Source organism: Bos grunniens, chromosome 12, assembly GCF_055505025.1.
Source record: "Bos grunniens cultivar Pamir isolate PY7600 chromosome 12, Bosgru_T2T1.0, whole genome shotgun sequence".
Lineage (NCBI taxonomy): Eukaryota > Metazoa > Chordata > Mammalia > Artiodactyla > Bovidae > Bos > Bos grunniens.
The window spans coordinates 16,576,830-16,603,813 of NC_141176.1; the positions used below are offsets into that span (position 1 = coordinate 16,576,830).

At 43.4% G+C, this 26,984-nt stretch overlaps 1 protein-coding gene across 2 annotated transcripts in view; it reads right to left on the reverse strand.

Annotated features, from left to right (window-relative positions):
* The window catches only part of LCP1 (lymphocyte cytosolic protein 1), a 107,948-nt gene that overhangs the window by 58,350 nt on the left and 22,614 nt on the right, over positions 1-26,984 (reverse strand). The window contains exon 1 of one of the 2 annotated variants that reach the window (XM_086328939.1): positions 11,092-11,154. The exons of the other annotated variant lie outside the window; for it this stretch is intronic. The gene's annotated coding sequence lies outside the window, so the exon portion shown is untranslated. Of the gene's footprint in view, positions 1-11,091; positions 11,155-26,984 lie in introns of those variants that run through there. 2 annotated transcript variants of the gene reach the window in all.

Sequence of the window (26,984 nt, forward strand, 5' to 3'; positions counted from 1 at the left end):
GAGTCATCAGAGAAGAGGAGAAGAGCCTCCAGAATCCTACTTTGGTCTAAAAAGTATGAGAAAAACACAAGTCAATTATGGGCTTCCCTGGTGGCTCAGATGGTAAAGTATCTACCTGCAATGTGCAAGACCCAAGTTCGATCCCCAGGTCAGGAAGATCCCCTGGAGCAGAAAATGGCAACCCACTCCAGTATTCTTGGCTGGAGAATCCCATGGACAGAGGGGCCTGGTGGCTACAGTCCATGGGGTCCCAGAGTTGGACACAACTGAGCACCTACCAAAGTCAAAGAGGTTAAAAAAAAAAAACAACCCTGAGATGCACAGTCCATGAAATGTAAGATGGACTTACATCTTCTGTATTCCATATGTGGATGGGGAAGAGGATAATGGGAGGATTTCTTCCACTGGTTTCAAGAACAGCACACGTTTAGTTTAAAGCTTTACCGAGGCTATAACAAGACCACTTTCTCCCAGTCTAAGCGAGTGTGAGGGCATGACAGGTTTCTTACAAACCTCATCCAACCACTGATGATCTTATCTTTCTTTATGAAATTAGGCTTGCTATATACATAAAAAGGAGTGAACTAGGAAATAACATCATAAAGCAAAAAGATGCTGGATTTTCTGATGCAGTGGCTTCTTCCTGCATACTTGCATACACATTACTTAAATTCTATGAGTCTCGGTTTCTTTATATGTAAAACGGGGATATCCAAAAACAGAACTACCATATGAACTACCATATGAACTACCTCTTCCATAGAGGAAGAAATGGCAAACCACTCCAGTGTTCTTGCTGGGAAAATCCCATGAACAGAGGAGCCTGGCAGGCTACACTCTGTGGGGTTGCAAAGAGTCGGACATGACCGAGCACTCAAGCACACACACATACACACACATGAACAACCTAAGTGTCCATCAACAGGTGAATGGATAAAGACGATGTGGTACGTATATACAATGGAACATTACTCAACCATGTAAAGGAACAAAACTGGGTCACTGGTAGAGATGTGAATGGACCTGTCATACAGAGTGAAGTGAGTCAGAAAGAGAAAAACAATTATCATAAATTGATGCACATATAAGGAAACTAGAGAAAAGATACAAATGAACCTAGTTTCAGGGCAGGAACAGAGATGCAGATGTAGAGAACAGATGTGTGGACACAGGGCGGGGGTGGAGGGTGGGATGAACTGGGAGATTAGGGTTCACAGACTATCATGTGCTAAACAGACAGCTAGCGGGAGCCTGCGGTACAGCACAGGAAGCCCCGTGTAGTGCTCCATGATGACCAACATGGGCAGGCTGAGGGTGGAGGTGGAATAGAGGGTCAAGAGGGAGAGCATATGTATATACACACAGCTGATTCTTTATCTTATATGCAGAGTACATCATGAGAAACGCTGGGCTGGATGAAGCACAAGCTGGAATCAAGATTGCTGGGAGAAATATCAATAACCTCAGATATGCAGATGACACCACCCTTATGGCAGAAAGCGAAGAGGAACTAAAGAGCCTCTTGATGAAAGTGAAAGAGGAGAGTGAAAAAGTTGGCTAAAGCTCAACATTCAGAAAACAAAGATCACGGCATCTGGTCCCATCACTTCATGGCAAATAGATGGGGAAACAGTGGAAACAGTGGCAGACTTTATTTTCTTGGGCTCCAAAATTACTGCAGATGGTGATTGCAGCCATGAAATTAAAAGATGCTTGCTTCTTGGAAGGAAAGTTATGACCAACCCAGATAGCATATTCAAAAGCAGAGACATTACTTTGCCAATAAAAGTCTGTCTAGTCAAAGCTATGGTTTTTCCAGTAGTCACGTATGGATGTGAGAGTTGGACTATAAAGAAAGCTGAGCACCGAAGAACTGATGCTTTTGAACTGTGGTGTTGGAGAAGACTCTTGAGAGTCCCTTGGACTGCAAGGAGATCCAACCAACCCATCCTAAAGGAAATCAGTCCTAAATATTCATTTAAGGACTGATGCTGAAGCTGAAACTCCAATACTTTGGCCACCTGATGCAAAGAACTGACTCATCTGAAAAGACCCTGATGCTGGGAAAGATTGAAGGTGGGAGGAGAAGGGGACGACAGAGGATGAGATGGTTGGATGGCATCACCAACTCAGTGGACATGAGTTTGAGCAAGCTCCACGAGTTAGTGATGGATAGGGAGGCCTGGCATGCTGCAGTCCATGGGGTTGCAAAGAGTTGGACACAACTGAGTGACTGAACTAACTAAATAGCTATAGCTGATTCACTCTATTGTACACAATTACATTCCCACGAAAATAATAATGTCACAGTGCTCATCCATAGAGCTGTGTTAGAATAGAACAAGACAAAGTGTGTCAACTGCACAAAGCAGTGCTTGGTGAAGGAGGAAGAAAGGAAGAAAGGAAAGGGCAGACGGAGGGAGGGAAGAAAGAGACAAATAAAAAAGGACCAGAACTTCTGTTACAAAATTATCTTGGGGGAAAAAACCCAATTTCCATTATGAATTGTATGAAATATTATGTAGAGTCACTGCTTAAAATTCACACTTGTTATGTGTGTGTATGTGTAAATCTAGATTTCACACTTATGCTTTATCTTCAAATGATCTTAGCTTGGCTTGCTCTGGCTCCTGTACCACTTCTCTCCTCCGGAGTCCTTGAAGTCAGTTTCAAAAGCAACTGCGGAATTAGTAGATGATACCCACCAGAAGCCAACAGGAACACTATTGGCTGATCTCATGCTGAGTGGTCAAGGGACTCTGGGCTCAGTCTTGCCTGAGATACTTATTGTGGAAAGTACCTTCTAACAGTTGAGGAAGTGTGGCCAGAGTGGGAAAATGTTAATCTTAACATTAGCAATCTTAAGAAAAGCCTGACCACATCCATTATGAGTCATGAAATGAGAAGAGATCTCTGAGTATTGGTGATGAAGACCGCTGGCCTACGACTCCTCACTCTCGGGTACACTGATGCTTGGGGGCTGATTCTGTTGGCCTTTTTTCTGCCTCTATCTCTTATCCACTCCTGAAGTCTCCAGGCATTTTTTGGAAAAACACTAAAACATTGTGCAGTTGACAATCGTGTCCTAGGGCCGACAACGGAAGCTTCTATTTATTCTCAATAAGGCAACCTCATTTTCTATGGGCTCCTTGGAATAGTTCTTTTGGAATCTCTAAAGACAAGCTCCTTCTCAAAAAAAAAAAGACAGGAGTTACAGGTAAATTGAGGCAGAAATTTGTATTTGTTTGATGTACTATACTTATCTTCACTTTGTTGGAAGCCACAGTTCAGGGGGCAAATATTTACCAATTCCAGTTTACTCATGGGGTAAGCTGTAACATTTCTTTTGTCAAAATTTTAAATAACTAAATAGCCTAGTTGAATCCCTTCCTAACTCTTATTTTAAGGACTTTGCACCATCGAATCCTCAAGCATTTATATATTTGTTTGTCAATTATGTTTTGTATACCAGGAGACCCATGAAAAGCAGAGTTCGGATCTCTGCCTGATAGAAAATTAGGAATAATCATTGAATATTCAATCACAGAAAGGAAAACTTAGACTTATTAGAAAGCAGCCAGTGGATCATGTGAGAAAATACAATGCAAAGAAAACAGGAGAGGTTTACACATTTAAGAAACTGTGAATATTAGAATGGGAAAGAGGCAAGGCATCAATCTCGGCTCCGACCAGCTCTGTGACCTTGGACGTAAGTCTCCCCAAACCTCAGTTGGTCATCTATCGTAAGATGATGATAACATCGCTCTTAGGCAGTTTTTGTGTAGAAATATAAAAGCAAATACTTGTCAAGTGCTTAGCACGATGCCCCACAAATAGTAAGGGCTCAACAAGTCAGTGGGGCTTCCCAGCGGCCTCAGTGGTAAGGAATCCACCTGCCAATGCAAGAGATGCAGGTTTGATCCCTGGGTGGGGAAGATCCCCTGGAGGAGGAAATGGCAACTGCTCCAGTATTCTTGCCCGGAAAATTCCATGGACAGAGGAGCCTGATGGACTACAGTCCTTGGGGTCACAAAGGGTCGGACACGACAGAGCGTGCACACACACACGAGTTGGCATTGATGGTGAGTGTGGCAGAGTGAGAGGTACACAGACTGATGAACTGGGGAAACGGAAGAGGAAATGGACCCAAGAGCAGAGCCAGGGAGTAGACAGCACTTTCCTCTATTTTGTAGATGAGGAAACCAAGCTTAAGAGACCTGCTGGGGTTCCACGTTTAGTGAAAAACTAGAAAAGGGAACCTAAATTTGCTTGCTTTTTATACCATGCTTATTTGTCTCATGCACAGAAACTGTAGATACTGAGACTCACAAGCTTTAAAAAAAAACTGACATTATGTATGATATTTAATCCATTTATATTACATGCATTATATTCAATCACCAGACAGATTAAGTGTCCCAACTATCTCTCTCCATGGTCACAGGAAAGAAACAGGGACTCAGGGATATTTTGGTGAAAAATCTCAAAAGACAATGAAGGAAGGGAAAAATCTGAAAAAAGTCCTCAAAGGTGCCTATGATAGTCCATCTTGTCAAAGGGAAATTTTCTTAAATGTTATAAAGCATGAGAAGTGAGGGGAAAGTTCATTCACGTCTTTGAGATGACGAAAAGGGGGCTCAATATGCAAAACTGCATACGTGTTCCTCATTTTCTTCTCACTTTCTCTTTGCTTCCATGATGTAGCTTTCTCTATAAGGAGTGTATATTTCACTCTTCTTTCTGATCTGGCCCCCCTGGTGAAGGTAATGTGAGCAGATGACATCAAGGACATGCAAAGGATCCACATTTTAAAATGTGACACCTGAAGTTAACAAAGATGCAATTCTAGTTCGAAATTTTGCCTGAGGAATGGCGAAAGCGAAGAGGGTGCAGATAGTATACAAATGCATTCGTGCACCTCTTCTCTTCATTTGGATCTACAGTTTGGATAAATACTGGTGACAACTACCAAACTGAGGGATCCAACTGCAGGCTATCATTGAATTGTAAAGTAATTAGTTCATTCATTTACTTCCCTCTCGAAAGTACAACCAGGAGAAAAAAAAAGGAACATAAATTATTTGGGAGGTTGCAATTCACAGGCAGCGTTAATTTGTCTGTCAGATTTGGTGTCTTGGCTTTTCTGCCTGTAGAGAATGTAATCCATAATCTCTTTTCCATTTTAGCTCAGCCAGTCAAGAGGGTGTGTGGGGGTGTGTGTGTGTGTGTGTGTGTGAGAGAGAGAGAGAGAGAGAGAGAGAGAGAGAGAGAGACAAAGACAGGTGTTGAGGGGGGAGGTAGAGGGAGATAATACAGACAGACAAAGAGAGACAGCATGAGAGTGTGTCCATCTGTCCGTGGAACCGCTGCTAGACTAAAACAAGAATCAATGTTGCAGCCACAAAACTGTGGCTTTCTTTGCAGGTTCCTCAATTTAACATCTTAGCTTTTCCTTCCGCCAGAAAAAACAACCGACCATATTGGAGAAACAAGCCTCCTTACAACGTAAAGTGGGGCTGAGGCAGGCATGGCTCTGAAGTTGAGCAAAACTCATTTTAACTCAGTAAGTGGGTCACTTTTTACCTCTATTCTTCAGCTCACAATTAAAACAATCTTTTATTCTTTGGCAGTTTTAGGACACCTATATTTGGCCATTACTATATAATTATAGATATGTGTGCTTGGTATATCTATAATTATATAGTTATAGCCAAATATAGGTGTCCTAAAACTGTGAAAGATTGTGTGCTTGGGTATAAATACAAACTTGTTTAATTTATTCATGTCTATCAATCACAATAGTTAGAAAATGGGAAAGCCACTTGGCTAAAGTATTCTAACCTTCTAGGATGGAGAACTTTTCAAAGCTTTAGGGGTAGAGATATTTTGTGACCTAGGCTCTGGTCTATAAGTTGGTAAAAACAAAACAGTCAAGAGCAAAGAGGGACTGAGTAAATACTGATGATGTTGACAAAGAAGAGTCTTTAAAAAAAACAATTAATAATACAGATGCATTTATCTGGGATACATTATTATTACTTGAGTGCAACTCAAGGGTCTAGGCACAAATAACCATCATGGTCTGCTACCTGTTTATTCCAGGAGGTTTTCCCTGGAATTTAGCAGTTAATACAAAGTTGATTCAACTGTAGAAAAGTGAAGTAATATCAAATATTCGAAGCATTAACCTGCTTTCATACATGAAGTACCTATGTCACAGGATTGCTGGGATGACTAAATGTATTAATATGGTCAAAACACTTAGAAAAACAATTCAAAATAGTGCTACAGAAGGCTTAGCTGTTACTATAAAAGTAATGAACTGAAATTCTTTGTTCCCTATATGCTGTTTGTAGTATCTTATAAGACGGAGCGATTATGAAATTACTGGGAAGACTGATGTAATGACTGAAATTGACTAACAAAACAAGGGGAACGGTCAGTAGCATAAGGAAGTTGAATCAGGAGGGGACTGAGGAAAGCAAGAGGGGATGGCCATCCGGGGAACTCGGTGTTCACAGTAACTGGAGGGAGATGCCCCAGATGATGAATATCTGATCAAGTGGAACTTCTTAGAACTTCAAATGAGAACAACGAGAAACATGAAATCTTTTGATTTCAGAAGTACGTTAAAAAAAAAGAAAAAGAAGTGCATTGCCATCTGGCAAAATACGGAAACTTGAAACTCTTGGAAACTGCAGACACTGATTAGTTTTATATTTTGGTGGACCATTCTAATTTTTATTTCTTCAGGATTCAATAGGTAGGTAGAATAGAATCATTGGATGGTATCTGTGAGTTGGAAAGCTAGCAAACAAACAAAAAAATCCTAAGAAGGCAATTAGATGAACCTAAATGTCACTTTGGCAGCCTGGGTGGGAGGGGAGTTTGGGGCAGAATGGATACATGTATGTGTACGGCTGAGTCCCTTTGCTGTCCACCTGAAACTGTCACAACATTGTTAACTGGCTATATCCCAATATAAAATCAAAAGGTTTTTTCTTAAGTAGCTGAATTTAAAACCAAGGAAGGATAAAACATGATTTTTCTGTGAAAAGTACAATAAATAAATAATGTCATTTTGCTATAAAATCTATTAGTCATAAAGTCATTAGACTTTATAATCTTCACAGACTTTTGACTCTTCATAAATATAATCTTATGAGAAAATGTCTTAGTTTTATTTTATCAAACTTGATTTTTTTAAATATTCATTTGCCACCTCTCCTATATACACAGAGAGGCCTTTGCTCTTTTTGTAACAAGAAGAAGTTGGCAAGAGATTTTTCTGAGAAGAGTGCAAAGTGAATAAGGAAAAATCAATGATACCCGTTCCTGTGTTCTTGGTCATATGCTTACGATCAGGTACATAATTTTGGTATGGGTAGCTAAGCTAATGTGTTTAAAACACTTAAAGCTCAGTTAATGTATTTAAACTAAAATAATGAGATTGATTTTGCCTGTTGGCTACAGTCATCAGACACTTTCTTCAATTCCTTGAAGTCAATGTCCATTTAGTGCTCTAAAATGAAGACCAGTGCTTTGACAAAAAGGAAGCGTGTTAGAATGTAAAATTCTATACTGTTGTTATATCTTCTTGCATAGCAGTCACTGGGGGAACTCAGTAAATATTAAATTAACAAGTGAGACCTACGAAAAGACTTCCATGCATTTCTAAGGAACTGAGAAAAACTGAATAAAGATCATGAGCACCTCCCACCTGCCAGGATGGACACAGAGCAGGAGCTCAGACTGTCGGCAAATTAAGGGCTTGAAAACAATACGATTACTGCCCTACTTAAAGCATTACGCAAACAAACACAGAAGAAACAATGGAGGCAAGGAAGGTGGGGCAGGAAGCAGTAGGAAAGACCTGCAGGAGGACAGAGGTGTTTACATAAAAAAGAAAGCACTTGGAAAAACCACTGGAGTGAAAAGAAGTGAAAAGAGCACGGAACTTTCTGGCGGCTTGTGGTCTTGGGCACCTAGAATGTGGGTGTCAGGGGAGTAAGAAGATGGTGGGCGGCAGCTAGAGCAGAAGGAAGTGACAAAGAAATGAGGTTGGGGAAGTGGTTGAGGCAGGTCGGTGGAGGCGCACAACTCTTGAGTAAAATTATGCATTCATTAAAAGAGAACACTTCTTCATTCTATTATTATATGAAACCCACAGTGCTATCTCTTACTTATGAAAATGTTTCTGGATTTACGGCAATTTTTTTCTTTTCTTCTTTCTCTCTTTCTTCAAATCGTAAATGCCAACATCTCTTCAGTCAGCTTCAGAACTAAAAACCTATCACGATCTACATCTGGGGAAAAGATGCTGGTGTGGAAGAGAGGACCTGGAATACACAGATGCTTCCAGAGAGGCAGGATAGAGCCTGAAATCCTGGCTTCTCACAGCCCCTCCCCACCTCCAACTGCCCAGTGACCTTGGGCCACTTCTTTCAACAACTAAGCCCACTCCTCATCTCTAAAGGTAGTTGGGTGTGGGCAGGGAGAAGGGGGAGAATTAAATGAAGTCATGCATAAAGAGTGGCTTACGCAGTGCACTTATCAACAGTAAGTGTTATTACTACTTTCTTTGTCCTCTCTAATTTAAATAAATATATTTGAATGAGAACGTTACTTGTTGGTCTCCCATTCCCCAAAGGGTTCAGCAAAAGAATTAGCTTGTTGTTCAGTCGCTGAATCATGTTCGACTCTTTTGTGACCCCATGGACTACAGCCCGCCAGACTCCTCTGTCCATGGGATGCTGGACAGAACACTGGAGTGGGTTACCATTTCCTCCTCCAGGAGTTCTTCCCAACCCAAAGATCGAACCTGCGTCTCCTGCATTGGCAGGCGGGTTCTTTCCCACTGAGCCACCTGGAAATTAGAAATGGTGTGAAAATACTGAAATTGTTTCCCAAATTACAGATTGTTTCGAGGCATAATCTATGAAGGAGACAAAATTTAAAATGTGACAAGAGAAAACATCTTTGGGATAGCTAATAAAATGTCCTGCCTCAGCAGTGTTGTTCACAGGGCATGATCCAGAACATTTTTCCCTGATATTACTGGGGGTAAACGAGAATGAAGAGAAATGGTATTTTGTAACATATCATGATAATTGATGATTTAACAATCTAAACTTGATTCCATTTTCATTTCCTCCCAATGTAAAGAAAATACTGACATAATTTTGCATCCTAATTCATTTTTTTCTCATCAATATTTTTACTTAAAACATGACACAGTATATTTTCAATCTCTTCTTTTTGGGGGTTCAATCCTTCTCCCTCAACTCCACATTTTTGCTAGTTTAAAACTATTCAAGTGAGATGTGTCCAACAATATTGATGATCACATTTTACAACTTCAGAAATTCACATTTACAGGTAAATGGTTAATTCCATTCAAATTTGTGCAAAGATGTTCTTTAAACCATTTTATTTACTAGAAACCAATTATGATAAATTTATGCAAATTCAAAATCAAGATATGTGTGGATAAACCACCTTTATTTTAATGATAGTTTTTTAAGTTGTCCTGAGGAGGTAATTTTAGAAAACAAGTTGCTATAGTTAATTGGGCTTCCCAGGTGGCTCTAGTAGTAAAGAACCCACATGCCAATGCAGGAGACGTAACAGACATGGGTTCGATCCCTGGGTTGGGAAGATTCCCTGCAGGAAGGCATGGCAACCCACTCCAGTATTCTTACCTGGAGAATCCTGTGGACAGAGGAGCCTGGTGGGCTACAGTCCACGGAGTCGCAAAGAGTCGGACATGACTGAAGCAACTTAGCACATACTTAATTAAGAAAAATTAGGTTTTGATAAGTATGCTGATAAATGAATCCATTTGCAATCTGAATGGCTTTTATGTTTATCATTTGTCAACGGTTCTTAATATCGTTGAATAATGACAATTAATCAAGGCTGATGTTACAAGTTTCAAGGACTGAGTTTCAACAAAGTTTCTGGAAAAAATATCCCATAGCAACTTTATAAGAATTTCTATTGCAGACAGAAGCCCTTCCTCCATAACTTAACGGTCATTTGTATGGTTATGAGGACATCAAGTAGTTCAGACAATTCTACAAAGCAGTACAATTAAGCAACACAAATTGCTTTTATTTTTAGAGAATAAATGGAGAAGAGACAGCCTCTAGTTCAATGTGGCTACTAAGCACACCCATTAAAAACTGTTGGCACCAAAAATCACTCAAACCACCAGTGTCACACTCAAGACGTTAACATATCCACTAAAGTACCGTAAAGAAGCTTTTTCCTTTAAAGAAAAACATAACCACAGGAGCTAAAATTAAACTATCCCCATCAGGCCAATGAGCAGTAATGACCATCTAAATGATCAATATCCACTTTCCTGAGAACATTTGAAAGTAGATAAAATCACAGTAAACAGCCTCCCTGAAATAAAGCAATACAAATAAATCAGAACATGGTTTGGTTTTAAAACGAAAAAAAAAAAAAATCATGTGCTATAGGGTACAGCATAGGGAATTCTGCTCCGTGTTATGTGGCCGCCTGAATGGGGGAAAATGGATACATGTATATGTAAGCTGAGTCCCTTCCCTGTTCACGGAAACCATCACAACAGTGTTAGCTGGCTACCCCTCAATGCAAAGTATGAGCAAGCACCGGGACATGAGTTTGAGCAAAGCTCCGGGAGATGGTGAAGGCCAGGGAAGCCGGGCACGCCGCAGTCCATGGGGTTGCAGACTGAGTGCAGGATTGCACGACTGAATGACAACAACACAAAACAAAAAGATTTTAAAAAGGAAAAACAAAACAAAACATAGCTTTTGGGGAAGGAGTGATAACTGTGGATAGCTGGAGAAGTCACCTCCCAGAGCAAGATCGGAGGGGACGGGAGGGGTTCCCCTCTAGGCGACCACACGGGGTGGCTGCAGCTTTGCTGAGCACTTCACCTGGGGCGGGGGCAGAGTTCACGGGGGACAAGCGTGACAGGTGCTCGGATCTCTAGTCCCCTGAAAGCAGAGTCCACAACCCACAGAACCAGAACCGCCCAACAAGCAGAACATCGTAAGCACTCGGGAACGGTAAAAAAAAGACAGAGAGAAAATTTACCTGGCAGCCAAACTGTTCTCAGTGGTGCTGGCGTGTGACCAGAAAACCCCTTCTTTCTGATCTGGAGAACAACTTTGTTAACCCCGGGTGTGTGGTCACAAGGCAGGAAGTTACTAGAATGACAAATCATCAGCCAGGAAAGAAATAGATTTTGTCTTTATAAGGACATTTTACTTAACGTGTTTTTTTTTTTTTTCCTCATGTCCCCTCCCCCACAAAAATCACCTGACAGGTCACACTGAAATCCAGAAGCTTCTTACCACTTCCTCTTTATAAAGCATTTTTCTCTCTCCCTCCCTTTCTTTCTCCTCTAGCTGGCTTGTAGACGCTGGGCTACTGAAACCTGTTTGATTTCAGATAACTACCTTGACTTTTCACTCTGACCCTAATTGAGAATGCAATGCTCTGGTGCTTAGCTTCTGACAGCAGAGATAAACAAATTATTCATTTTTAATGAAAGAGCCAAAGGAAGAGGTGGCGGTGTCCCCAAAACCAGCTAAAAGGGATTTCCTTGGGAAAGCCTCGCCCCAGGAGAAACCAAACCCCTCTTAAGAGTCCTGAACAATGATCTTATTGGTGCAAACAAAACAAAAAGATCTCTTTAAGGGAAAGGGCTCAAAAAGAAAGATATATTATTTACTCACTCTTTTATTTATAGAACACCTATGTACTAGGGATCTCTTTAACCCAGTTAAAGATTTCAATTATTTAGACATTTCCTACCAAGAACACCTACAGCAGTGACCAGGTTCAGTGGGTTGGCTAAATTCCTTCCTAGTCTTCCCAAGTAGCTCAGCAGTAAAGAATCCACCTGTCAATGCAGGATGATGCAAGAGATGCAGGTTTGATCCCTGAGTCAGGGAAGATCCCCTGGAGGAGGAAATGGCAACCTGATCCAGTATTCTTGCCTGGAAAATCCCACGCAAAGAGGAGCCTGGTGGGGCTACAGTCCACGGGGTCACAAAAATTCCATGACTGAGCACACAAATTAATCCTATGGACCAGGTTTATTTTCTGAATACACATTTTATAAAATTAGCAAAAGAATAAAAAAACTCAACTCTATGCCAAAACCTTGACTGCCCATCCTGAGGGCTAATTCTTATCTTCAAAGGGAAGTGCTCAATGCTCAAAAAGCCTAAACACTGGTTGTGAAGGTTGTGTAGCATCCTGAGTCATGCATGACAGAACGTTACTCATTGCCTGTCTCCATGTTGCCTGGAGCCTGTGTAGCTCCAGCGACCAGCCTGCTATGGAGGAAAGAGAATCTGAGGCTCTGCTCCGGCTGATAGTGAGTTAAAGATGTTTTGATCATTCAATAAGTTTCTGTATTTGCAAAGGCTCTGGTTGGGGCAGGGCGGGGAGCTGCCCTTATACTTCTTTTGCTTCTTTGATTTCTCCTCTAGAAAGTTCTTGCTTCTGACCTCAAATGTCAGATCAAGCCCTTCTGGTATCTCCATCTACTTCATTCGCCAGCGGTGTGACAATGTCTTGGTCAGAACCCTACAGGGGCCATCTCTGGGGAGAGGGTGGGCAGAAGAACAGGAAGAGATGGTGGAGATTCAGCCTGTTATAGAGTGCTTCACCTCACAGAGAACCCTCAACCCTTTTGTGACTCCCCAGGGAAGACTGAGGGGGTGAACTAGACCTCATTTTCTCCATTGCATCTTTCAGTTCAGTTCAGTTCAGTCGCTCAGTTGTGTCTGACTCTTTGCGACCCCATGAATCACAGCACGCCAGGCCTCCCTGTCCATCACTAACTCCCGGAGTTCACTCAGACTCATGTCCATTGAGTCAGTGATGCCATCCAGCCATCTCATCCTCTGTCGTCCCCTTCTCCTCCTGCCCCCAATCCCTCCCAGCATCAGAGTCTTTTCCAAGGAGTCAGCTCTTTGCATGAGGTAGCCAAAGTACTGGAGTTTCAGCTTTAGCATCATTCCTTCCAAAGAAATCCCAGGGCTGATCTCCTTCAGAATGGACTGGTTGGATCTCCTTGCAGTCCAAGGGACTCTCAAGAGTCTTCTCCAACACCACAGTTCAAAAGCGTCAATTCTTCGGTGCTCAGCCTTCTTCACAGTCCAACTCTCACATCCATACATGACCATAGGAAAAACCATAGCCTTGACTAGACGGACCTTTGTTGGCAAAGTAATGTCTCTGCTTTTGAATATGCTATCTAGGTTGGTCATAACTTCCCTTCCAAGGAGTTTGGGGTTCAAGAGGCACCTAAATTCTTTCAGGACACCAGAGACACATCCATGCATCACTGTGACAGGACTGATCACCCTACGAAGCAGCCAAAGGCTGGTGGTTTCCACTTTGGTGGGTCAATCATAGGTCATCCATGCAGCAGCACAGATAATGTAGTGGTCCTAAAGGATGAAAGTATGTGAGATCGCTGTGGATCTCCCTTGTGGTTTCAGGATGGAATGGAGGGGTGACAGTAATGTTTCATAAAGAAGAACAGAGACTCATCTCATTTACCCTCTGCTCTCCCGTGTCTACTGGAGCCTGGTCATCAGACCTCCGAGGATCTAAAGGAAGAACAATATACACTGCAGCGTGGCTTCAGTGGGTGTTTGAGTGCCTGTCTGGCAGCGCTGGTGATTCAGAAATGAGTAAGACACGACTGCAGCTCTCAAGGAGCACACAGTCTAGAGGAGAAAAACATGTAAGTCAGTAAATGTCATCGATGAAAGAGGTGAAAAGGCAGTGGAACACTGAGCCAGAGGCAGATGTCAGCACAGAGGATGTTGGAAGAGGGTGAAATGTGTGGTTATGCCTAGCAGCTGATTCAGGTCAAAAAAAAAAAACAACACACATCGGACTCCAGGCGACATCTACATTCTAGAAGATGAAAGCCATTGAATTGTGCTGCCTGCAACCACCCACCTGCAGGAACCCTCCATGCGAGCACTGGCTCAGCCCTGGCCCCACCTCAGCCAACCACCAGCACCTCACCCACATCCTGAGCCACTCCTTCAGTTGTAATCTCACCATCTGCCTCCCAGCAGCACCAGGCTACCCAGTGGAGGCAGGCAACTGTTTAGGTGTTAGACCAAAGTTTTTTCAGAGGAGTATTTTATCTCTGTCAGTGTTTAAAATTGCTTGTGCAGCATGCTAATGAACAGTAGACCCATCTGGGTTTCATTATTCTTAGGGGCTTCCCTGATAGCTCAGTTGATAAAGAATCCGCCTGCAATGCAGGAGACCCCAGTTCCATTCCTGGGTCGGGAAGATCCCCTGGAGAAGGGGTGGGCTACACACTCCAGTATTCTTGGGCTTCCTTGTGGCTTAGCTGGTAAAGAATCCACCTGTAATGTGGCAGACCTAGGTTTGATCCCTGGGTTGGGAAGATCTCCTGGAGAAGGGAAAGGCTACCCTTTCTGGTATTTTGGCCTGGAGAATTCCATGGACTATATATCCATGGGGTTGAAAATACTTGGACGCGACTGAGTGACTTTTACTTTCTATAGATCATGCCCCACTGATGCTGCTTGACTTTCATTTTCACTTTCTATAAATCATGCCCCGAAGATGGCCTGTGCTCAGAGAGGACTCCTCCCACCTCCTACCCCACCATGCACACACCTGTCCTGCCACCTCCGCCACTCCCCTGGCCTGTGCTTTGCCTTCCCTCTACTCCTGCAGCCCTCCCTCCTGTATCCCACCCCCGTATGCTCACAGCCTCAGTCCCTAAAACATCAGCTGCTATGCTCCAGCCACTGAACCGCTGCTGCAGAAAGTCCCAGAAACAGAGTTGAAATGCTATAAATTCAAGCTACTTGCCTTTGAATTACTTTATTAGACATACTTAATTAGACATACTTTTGTTCAATTTCATTCCTGCCTGACAGCAGGCATCCTCAAACTGGGATTCACGGACTCCAAGCATTTTATGCATGATTTTGTGTATGTGGGCTTTTTTTCTGGCTTCATCATACTATTTATCATAGTATCAAAGAGATCATCACAGAATCCCAAAGTTAGACTGAAGAGATTCTCATCTCTCGCCTCAATCTCTCATTCCACCCTCCTGCATCCTTTCCTGCCCCAAGATTCCTGCCCCTGTTGACTGAGATGATACCTAAGTCATCAGGTGTGAATCCCTTTCTCCAGCCTCCTCAACTCTCACAAGACCCACCTTCTCCTTCTCTTTCATGCTTAGAGGGGGAGGTGTCATCTCTCCTTTCAAGGTCAATAGGTCTGCATTTTAATCTTTATCTTGTATCATCTGTTTTGATACATTGCTCCATCAATTATCTCGTGTTTTTTAAGCATCTTTAACTGCTTATGATTTCTCCATCTGCCCTTCACACACTGTGGGAATTGATCAAAGGGGACAACACCTCTACCTCACCCTACTGCCCCTCCCCTGCCCCTGATATTTGATGCGCAGGACATAAGAGTAATTAAGATGAACATAATCTCCATTTTTGCAGAATGTCCACTGTAGTCAAGGATGCAGACCAGTGACTTCGCAGTGGTACTCAGAACCACGACAGAAGAAAAGCTGGGTGCCCATGGGAATACACACCACTAACCCAGACTCAGGGTCTGGGAGGCATGCAGAATAAAGACTAGGAGTACAGATGCTGGGCCACTTCTCTGGTTGTCAAACCTCAACTCTACTGCTGTATTGGAGAGGAAATGGCAATCTACTCCAGTATTCTTGTCTTGAAAGATCCCATGGACAGAGGAACCTGGCAGGCTATAGCTCTTGGGGTCATAAAGAGCCAGACATGACTTAGCAACTGAGAATGCACTGCTGTATTAGGTGTGTGACCTTGGGCAAATTATCTACTGTTTTTCATCTAGAAGGTGGGGAGAAGGATAGTGTCTGTTTGGTACGCTGCTGTGAGGGTGACATCAACTGATGCACACAGAGAACTTGGAAGAACGTGTGGCACATAGGAAATGCAATGTAAGTGTTAACTAGTCTTTTACTCTTTAGACCAGGCTCTGGACTTGGATGCCCTGGTGGCGCAGATGGTAAAAAAAAAAAAATCTGCCTGCAAAATGGGAGACCTGGGTTCATTCCCTAGGTCAGGAAGATCCCCTGGAGAAGGGGATGGCTACCCACTCCACTATTCTTGCCTGGGTAATTCCACAGACAGGGGAGCCTGGTGGGCTACAGTCCATGGATGGGGATGCAAAGAGTCAGAGATGACTCAACGACTAACGCTTTCACTTTCTGGACTAGATAGTTCACCTACATTATTTTACTTATTCCTCAAAAAATCCTATGAATTAGGTATTATTTTTAAATTTCCTTCAATTTTTCTAAAACTACAGTTTCCAAATCTACACTACCTCTCCACTGTAGAATTATACACTGACATCTTTGCTCTGAGATGACTCAGGACCTCCCACCCAGGCTGGTACAGCATGCTCTCCTACTGCTGCTGCTGCGGCTGCTGCTAAGTCACTTCAGTCGTGTCTGACTCTGTGCCACCCCACAGACGGCAGCCCACCAGGCTCCCCTGTCCCTGGGATTCCCCAGGCAAGAACACTGGAGTGGGTTGCCATTTCCTTCTCCAATGCATGAAACTGAAAAGTGAAAGTGAAGTCGCTCAGTGTGTCCGAACCTCAGCAACCCCATGGACTGCAGCCCACCAGGCTCCTCCGTCCATGGGATTTTCCAGGCAAGAGTACTGGAGTGGGGTGCCATTGCCTTCTCCGTGCTCTCCTCCTACCTGGGCTTGTTTCATGCAACTTGTTTGAGCTTTTGACTGTTAGCAGAAAAAACACAAACAGAGGTCTTGAATGTGCTTCCATGATTCGACTTGGTCTCCTGTACTTCTGAGTCCACTGACCATGAGAAAACCACGAGCATGCCTGTGGGCTCAGTCATTTCACTCATGTCTGACTTTTTTGCATCCCCATGGACTGTAGCCCACCAGGCTCCTCTATCCATGGGATTCTCCAGGCAAGAATACTGGAGTGGGTTGCCATGCCCTCCTCCATGGGATCTTCCTGATCCAGGATTTGAACCCCACGTCTCCTGCATTGCGGGTAGATTCTTCACCACTGAGCCACCAGTGAAGCCCTGAGAAAACCACATCTTTGTTCAACAGGAAAGAGGAGATGCTTGAGGTGAACCTGAACCCACTGCACAGCCCAGGCCAGTTCCAGTTGACCCATGTTCCGAAGCAGAGTCATCCCAGCTGACCCAGGAACCTAGGTTCCTTGCTGTAAACAACTGAGATTTGGAAGTTGTTTACTAGGCAGCCTTAACACAGAAATGGATGACATGGGAACTTCCCTGTAAGTCCAGTGTCTGAGACTCCACGTTCCCAATGCAGGGGGCCTGACTTCAATTCCTGGTCTGGAAACTAGAACCCACATGTTGCAACTAAAGATCCCACAGGTGGCAATGAAGATCCCACCACCTGAGGCAACTAAGACCCAGCATAGCCAAATAAACATTAAATTAATAAATATTTTTAAAAAGAGATGACTTGGACTTCTTCCCCAACCGTTTAAAATTGCAGTCCTACTCTTGTCATTTTCAATCACCCTCATCCTGCTCTATAGCTTCTACAGATTTAATACCTTCTAAAGTATAGCCTTTTAAATTAAGCGTACTGTCTCCTTCCAAACATAAGCTCAGTGGCACTAGCAGTAAAGAACCCACGTGTCAATGCAGGAGATTCAGGAGACTCGGGTTTGATCCCTGGGTCAGGAAGATCCCCTGGAGACGGGAATTGCAACCCACTGCAGTATTCTTGCCTGGAGAATCCCATGGACAGAGAAGCCTGGAGGGCTACATTCCAGAAGGTTAGAGAATTGGACATGACTAAAGCGATGAAGAGACTCAACGTGCATGTAGTTTAGTTCAATTCGGATGCTCAGTTGTGTTCGACTCTTTGCGACCCCATGAACCGCAGCACGCCATGCCTCCCTGTCCATCACCAACTCCCGGAGTCCACCCAAACCCATGTCCATTGTGTTGGTGATACCATCCAACCATTTCATCCTCTGTTATCCCCTTCTCCTCCTGCCCTCAATCTTTCCCAGCATTAGGGTCTTTTCAAATGAGTCAGCTCTCCAGATCAGGTGTTCAAAATATTGGAGTTTCAGCTTCAACATCAGTCCCTCCAATGAACACTCAGGACTGATTTCCTTTAGGATGGACTGGTTGGATATCCTTGCAGTCCAAGGGACTCTCAAGAGTCTTCTCCAGCACCACAGTTCAAAAGCATCAATTCTTCAGTGCTCAGCTTTCTTTATAGTCCAATTCTCACATCCATACATGACTACCGGAAAAACCATAGCCTTGACTAGATGGACCTTTGTTGGCAAGGTAATGTCTCTGCTTTGTAATATGCTGTCTAGGTTGGTCATAACTTTCCTTCAAAGGAGTAAGTGTCTTTTAATTTCATGGCTGCAATCACCATCTGCAGTGATTTTGGAGCCCCCCAAAATAAAGTCAGCCACTGTTTTCCACTGTTTCCCTGTCTATTCGCCATGAAGTGATGGAACCAGATGCCATGATCTTAGTTTTCTGAATGTTGAGCTTTAAGCCAACTTTTTCACTCTCCTCTTTCACTTTCATCAAGAGGCTCTTTAGTTCTTCTTCACTTTATGTCGTAAGGGTGGTGTCATCTGCATATCTGAGGTTACTGATATTCCTCCCGGCAATCTTGTTTCCAGCTTGTGCTTCTTCCAGCCCAGCGTTTCTCATGATGTACTCTGCATAGAAGTTAAATAAGCATGGTGACAACATACAGCCGTGACATACTCCTTTTTCCTATTTGGAAACAGTCTGTTGTTCTGTGTCCAGTTCTAACTGTTGCTTCTTGACCTGCATACAGGTTTCTCAAGAGGCAGGTCAGGTGGTCTGGAATTCCCATCTCTTTCAGAATTTTCCACAGTTTATTGTGATCTACACAGTCCAAGGCTTTGTCATAGTCAATAAAGCAGAAATAGATGTTTTTCTGGAACTCTCTTGCTTTTTCCATGATCCAGCAGATGTTGGCAATTTGATCTCTGGTTCCTCTGCCTTTTCTAAAACCAGCTTGAACATCTGGAAGTTCATGGTTTGCATATTGCTGAAGCCTGGCTTGGAGAATTTTGAGCATTACTTTACTAGTGTGTGAGATGAGTGCAATTGTGTGGTTAGTTTGAGCATTCTTTGGCATTGTCTTTCTTTGGGATTGGAATGAAAATTGACCTTTTCCAGTCCTGTGGTGACTGCTGAGTTTTCCAAATTTGCTGACATATTGAGTGCAGCACTTTCACAGAGTCATCTTTTAGGATTTGAAATAGCTCAACTGGAATTCCATCACCTCCACTAGCTTTGTTCGTAGTGATGCTTCCTAAGGCCCATCTGACTTCACGTTCCAGGATGTCCGGCTCTAGGTGAGTGTGAGTGAACACACCTTCGTGATTATCTGGGTCATGAAGATCTTTTTGTACAGTTCTTCTGTGTATTCTTGCCACCTCTTCTTAATATCTTCTGCTTCCTTTAGGTACATACCATTCCTGTCCTTTACTGTAATTAAGTTTATAGCATAAGCTTAATTACAGGCAGGTCTTTAGTGGCTCAGTTATGGAATGAGATGAAGTAGTGAATGAATGTTTACTGCACTTTTGCTTAACAGCAAAAATATGAAAGTAACAGGGGAGTGAATAAATTGTGGTTCAGTATAGTAGAGAAGGCAATGGCACCCCACTCCAGTGTTCTTGCCTGGAGAATCCCAGGGACGGGGGAGCCTGGTGGGCTGCCGTCTATTGGGTCGCACAGACTCGGACACGACTGAGGAGACTTAGCAGCAGCAGCAGCAGCATAGTGTCTAGCAGGGAAGATGAGTAAAGTAGAACTAGATTGCCAAAGCAAGAGAAAATCTTAAAAATATAAAGGTGGTGGAAAGCAAAATTGCAGAATAATACCAATATAATCTATACATTTTAAAGAACTATTATAGTGTGGTTTCTGGATGTCTCTGTATATGTGGGTGTTCATAATAAAAACATGTCTAAGTAATAATAGATAGCAGTTCAAGAACATAGTTACCTCTGGCAAGTTAGGGAGACAGTGGGAAGGCAGGCAGAAGAATCCAACTATGTCCACAGTAAAATGTTGAGACTTGGCAAAAGTAGGTGTTGAATACATGAGTGTTGATTAGGATACTCTCTTTCATCACATTTTAAATACTATTCATTTAAATTTAAAAATTACTTTTTTGATTAATAAGATCTTCACAGGGCTCAAAATGTAAAAGATGCAATAAATTATTCAGTAAAAATATTATTTTCCAACTCTATCCTCATGCAACCTAATTCTTCTTTTTTAATAATGGCTCTTTCGAGATATGATTCACATGCCATAAAACTCATCTTTTAAAAGTGAAATTCAGGTGTTTTTAGTATACTGACAGAGTTGGGCAACATCACACTATGTGCTTCCAGAACATTTTCATCACCCCCAAACGACACCTTGTACCATCAGCAGTTACTCCCCATTTAACCCCACCTCCCAAACTGCCAGCTATTATCTGCACCAACAGATTTCTCTGTTATGGACATATTATATGAATGGAATCATACAACATGTGGTCTTTAGTGACTTGCTTCTTTTACTTAGCAGATCAGATCAGATCAGATCAGTCGCTCAGTCGTGTCCGACTCTTTGCGACCCCATGAATTGCAGCACGCCAGGCCTCCCTGTCCATCACCAACTCCCGGAGTTCACTCAGACTCATGTCTATCGAGTCAGTGATGCCATCCAGCCATCTCATCCTCTGTCGTCCCCTTCTCCTCCTGCTCCCAATCCCTCCCAGCATCAGAGTCTTTTCCAATGACTCAACTCTTCGCATGAGGTGGCCAAAGTACTGGAGTTTCAGCTTTAGCATCATTCCTTCCAAAGAACACCCAGGGCTGATCTCCTTCAGAATGGACTGGTTGGAGCTCCTTGCAGTCCAAGGGATTCTCAAGAGTCTTCTCCAACACCACAGTTCAAAAGCACCAATTCTTCGGCGCTCAGCCTTCTTCACAGTCCAACTCTCACATCCATACATGACCACAGGAAAAACCATAGCCTTGACTAGACGAACCTTTGTTGGCAAAGTAATGTCTCTGCTTTTGAATATGCTATTTAGGTTGGTCATAACTTTCCTTCCAAGGAGTAAGCGTCTTTTAATTTCATGGCTGTAGTCACCATCTGCAGTGATTTTGGAGCCCCAAAAAATAGTCTGACACTGTTACTTAGCAGAATATTTTTAAGGTTCATCCATATTTGTATGGAGAAGGCAATGGCACCCCACTCCAGTACTCCTGCCTGGAAAATCCCATGGACGGAGGGGCCTGGTGGGCTGCAGTCCATGGTGTCGCTAGGAATCGGACACGACTGAGTGACTTCACTTTCACTTTTCACTTTCATGCATTGGAGAAGGAAATGGCAACCCACTCCAGTGTTCTTGCCTGGAGAATCCCAGGGACAGGGGAGCTTGGTGGCCTGCTGTCTATGGGGTCACACAGAGTCAGACACAACTGAAGTGACTTAGCAGCATATTTGCATGGGCACTTCATTCCTTCCTACAGGAGAATAATACCCACTGTATGGATATGTTGTGCCAGTCGTTCAGTCGTGTCTGACTCCTCGAAACCCCATGGGCTGTATGTAGCCCACCAGGCTCCTCTGTGATTGAATCTGGGTCTCCTGCATCATAGGTGGATTCTTTACCATCTGAGCTACCACGGAAGCCCATAAGGAGATATCACATTTTATTTATTCATTCATTAACTGATAGACATTTGAATTTCTTCCACGTTTTAGATATTCTGAATAACGTTGCTATGGACATTTGTGTACATGTCTTTTGTGTGGATATTAGTTTCAATTTTTTAATAAAATAATACATGTGCATAGTTTTAGAAGTCAAATATTACCTCCTGGTTTATAATGAAACACTGATCTCCTGACACACTTCTTCTCTACCTCTGACACCCATTCCACCGAAACAATTATTTTCAACAGTTTGGCTATCTCTCTGCCACGTCATATTTCTTGACGCTTTGCTTATACTATGCCTTGCTTGTTCAGGTTCAATATATTTTTTTAACTTCTTACTTGGGAGGTGGAGATTTATCCCTCACACTGTGTACACATCAGCCTTCCCACCATTCTCTACAACAAGATCTTAAAGGCTATGACACTCTTCAAACCAACGCGCAGTTTTCACAACGCCTATGTAAATATTCAGAGCTGAGTTCCGTAGAGAAAAATGTTTACACTTCCTTTCTTGTATCTTTTCTTTTCCATCTATTTGGCTTCTGTGTGCCCATTATTAATTCTATACCAAACTCTCTCCAACAGAACTAAAACACAATATGAAAAACCAAAAATCCAAACAATGGATCCAGTGCTCTTTTTTTTCCTCCTGGAGAGGTCCTTCCGAGAGTCTTCTGTTTTGCTCTCTGGTCCTGCTGTCCAGCTGCCATCTAGAAACTTCCATTCACCATCATCCTGGGAATCCCCTTCTTCCTCTGCATTGGATCTTCTGCTTCTGGACCACAGACTTTCCACTTTCTTGGTCTACTTCCTTTTCTTCATTAGCACATCCTTTAGTTAGATTCCCAAAGAAGACTGCATGGGACAGAAACTTCCTGAGATGTTTTATAGCTGAAAACATACTCAATCTACCTTCGTTCTTGGAAGTCCACACAATCATTTTCTTTCAAAATTATGAAGAAACTGTTCCAGTGCTGGCTGTTGAGAGGTCTGCCAACATATGGCCCTGGCTTGGGACCATACCCACAAGGACATGACCCTTGTATATCATTTTTTCTTTCTTTCTGGAAATATTTAAAGGTTTTACTATATGCCTGACATTGCAGGACTTTATGCTATGTCTTAAAGTGGGTCCATTTCCATCCACTGTGCTAGGGACTCAGTGGTCTCTTAATTTGGAAATTCAAGTATTTCAGTTCTGGGAAGTTTTTCTCTCCCTCTTTCTCTCTTATTTTCTTTCCTTAATTTTTTGATGTTCTTTTTCCTTGGGATCAGTTTTATTTGGGTGTTGGGCTTCCTGAACTGATCTTCTAATTTTCTGCCCCCTTGGTTTTTTCTGTTCTACAGTCAGGGAAGTTTTTTAACCTTTTCTTCAAAACTTCTTTTGAACATTTTATTTATCATTTTTAAAAATAACCCAAAGCTCTTTATTTGAATCTCCCTTTTTTAAATGCAAGGTAGGGGTCAGGATGGGGTGAGGAGTGTCTCGCTGACCCTTATATAAGCTTTCTATCAGCCCTCCTGTCTGACAGCTCTTTCCTGCACCCCTGCCTTCAAAGATACATGTCACTCAGAGGCCTGAGCTTTGTGAGAGTCTACAGTAGGCTTTGAATTCCTTCGTGTTCTCTCTCTTTACAAGCTTGGGGTCCAACTTTGGCATGTGTGCTCAGGCACTTTCCACAATCCATTGATTTAACACCTTCAACATCCTGCTGATGTTGCCTCATTTGATATTGGTCTCTCCTACTAGACTGGGAATCCCATGAGGCCAAGGGCTGGGTTTGTCTTGTTAACTTCTAAACACGACACCTGGCATTTCAAAAGTATTTGTTGAATAAATAAAGTGAAGAGGGCTAAGCTGAGCTTTCAAGGATGAGATGGAAAGGAGAGGCAGAAATGTACTCTGACCACAGGGGCTGGCATGTGCAGAAGGTCGTAGGTGACAGAAAGCAAGGAACATCTAGAACCTGACACAGCTGAGCATTCCTGCAGTGACGAGTGCAAGGCAGGGACTTCCCTGGTGGTCTAGTGGCTAAGACTCTGCTCTCCCAATGCAGGGGGCCCAGATCCAATCCCTGGTCGGGGAACTAGATTCCATAGGCAGCAACTAAGAGTTCACATGGCACAACGAAATATCTCGCAACTAAGATCTTGGTGCAGCCAAAAAAATATATATATAAAAAATTTTAAGTCATTTATATTAAAAAAAATGCAAGGCAGCTAGGGGTGGGGGTGGGGGAAGGTGCAAAGAAAGAGGAAAGGCTGGACAGTGTAGCAGAGACCAGATGGTGGTGTGTCAAGATGGCAGCAAGGCTGGTTCCTCCTGAGGGCTGTGAGGGACCATCCGTTCCATGCCCCTCTCCCAGCTTCTGCTGGCTGCTGGCAGCCTTTGGTTTCTTTGGTTTGCAGAGGCATCACCCACATGCCAGCCGTGTCTGAATTTCCCCTTTTTATGAGGAGACAGTCATACTGGCTGAGGGCCCACTCCAATGACCTCATATTAACGTGATCATCTGCAAACAGCTTATTGCTAAATAAAGTGACATTCACGGGCATTGGGGATTAGGACTTCAACATCCTGTGTGTGTGTGTGTGTGTGTGTGTGTGTGTGTGTGTGTGTGTGTGTTGGGCAGTGGCGGTTTGGGGGACATAATTCATAAGGGTCTTAGAAAGTGTCACAGTCAGACCTGTATTTCAGACAAATAACGGTACCTCCAATGAGAAGAAGGAGATGTTGAGGGCTGGAGTCAGGGAAAGGAGGATAAAGATCAGACCATTGCAGGTGGCCTGCTTCCACACAGTATAAGGTGATGACAAGCGGTGGGTAGATTCAAGGGACATGTGTTCAGATGAAAAGACAAGAAAGGACTGAATGGACATATAGGATGAGAGTAAATAAGGGGTAGGAGGGATCAAGGAGGCCCCCGTTTCTGGATGGGAACCTGGGTGTGGAGAATGGTACCGTTCAATGAGTCAGGAGGTGGCGCAGTGATAAAGAATCTGCAGACGAGGGTTCACTCTCTGAGTCAGGAAGATCCCCTGGAGAAGGAAAAGGCAATCCACTCCAGTATTCTTACCTGGAGAATCCCATGGACAGAGGAGCCTGGTGGGCTATAGTCCATGGGGTCACAAAGGGTCAGACAAAACTGAGTGGCTAGGCAGGCGCGTGCACACACAGACACACACACACGAGACAGGAATTCAGGAGGAGTGCATTTGGAAAAGAGGATTCTGAATTTAGGAAATGCTACCTTATTTCCTCAATTTTCTCAAAGGTTTTATAGGTCTAGCTCTTCTAAAACTGATCTGAAGGACTTGACTCAGTCTTAATGGCCTTGCAATATTTGATCCTGTTACCCATTTTTTATTTTTGCAAACTCTCTTCTCCATGAATGATTATTTATATGTAATTGCAAAATGAATAATTCCATTTTGAAATCCTGCTGTCACCTCAAATACCTAAAACTGAACTCATAGTTCTTCGGACAAAAAAGCTCATCCATACCCCATCCCTAACCTCAGTCCAGCCAGTGGTCTACCGTTAGCCCAGGACAGACCAGAGTATTCTCTACCCATATTTTTTTCTCATTCTCACATGTGGTCAAAATTGCATCTATTTTTCCCTCAAGCGTTCGTGCATGCTCATTCACTTCAGTCATGTCCTACTCCCTCAGTCCATGGGATTCTCCAGGCAAGAACACTGGAGTAGGTTGCCATGCCTGCCTCCAGGGGATCTTCCTGACCTAGGAATCGAACCTGCATTTCCTGCATTGTAGGCAGATTCTTTAACTGCTGAGCCACCAGGGAAGCCCCTTTTTCCCTCATGCTGCTGCTACTGCTGCTGCTAAGTTGCTTCAGTTGTGTCCGACTCTGTGTGACCCCATAGACGGCAGCCCACCAGGCTCCCTCGTCCCTGGGATTCTCCAGGCAAGAACACTGGAGTGGGTTGCCATTTCCTTCTCCAATGCATGAAAGTGAAAAGTGAAAGTGAAGTCGCTCAGTCGTGTCTGACTCTTCATGACCCCATAGACTGCAGCCTTCCAGGCTCCTCCGTCCATGGGATTTTCCAGGCAAGAGTACTGGAGTGGGGTGCCACTGCCTTCTCCAATCTTGTGCTCTCTGCCTCTTCTACCTTATTTAAGCCCTTACTACCATAACCCTTGGGCCTTGCATCAGCTTCCCGATTCACAATTTCCTGCCTGGCTGCTCCTTAACCCACCCTGCCTCTCACCACTCACTGCATTACTTTTCATAAAGCTACACTGTCCTCCCAACACTGTCCTGCTTGTGAATCAGCTGACAGCACTCATCACTTCCAGGACAGTGTCCAAACTCAGCCTCCATCCATCTTTCAAGCCTCATACTAATACCATAAACCCTCTGGTGCTCTTCAACTGGTCTGTCAACCCTCTGACATGCCTGGCACACCTCTCACTTCATGTGTCAGACTCCCGTGCCCTCTTCCTGCCTGGTCTCCCCACCTCCTATCTATAAATCTCAGTCATTCTCCTAGAATCAACAATAAGACTGGCTACATAATTTATGAACCCCAGTGCAAAGTGAAAACATGGTCTTTCTGTTCAAAAATGATTAAGAATTTTCAGACCCTGACAGCAGAGCATGGAGCCCTTCTGAGCACAGGGCCCAGTGTGGCATGGGCCACACGCTCATGAAGTGACCCCCGATCCAAGAACCCTTCCTTGACCATCAATCTATTCTTTCTTCCCTTCCTAAAATCTACATTGTTTGTTTATAACCCATTCTTTATACTGACAGCATACTACCTTTGTCAATTAATCTCTATGACTATCTGTGTTTGCAGCATCTTTGTTGGTTCCTCAAGCTCTTTTGTTGTTGTGGTGGTGGTGTGCTATGCTGTGCTCAGATGCATAGTTGTGTCTGATTCTTTGTGATCCCATGCGCTGTGACCTGTCAGGCTCCTCTGTCCATAGGATTCTTCCGGCAAGAACACTGGAGTGGGTTGCCATTTCCTACTCCAGGGGATCTTCCTGACTCAGGGATTGAACCCACATCTCTTGCTTGGCAAGCAGATTCTTTTACCACTGTGCCACCTGGGAAGCCTTCCAGCTATTATTAGGAAATTTCTATGTGCCAAGCCCTCAGAAAATAAGATCGAAAGACTCAGTCTCACAAACTG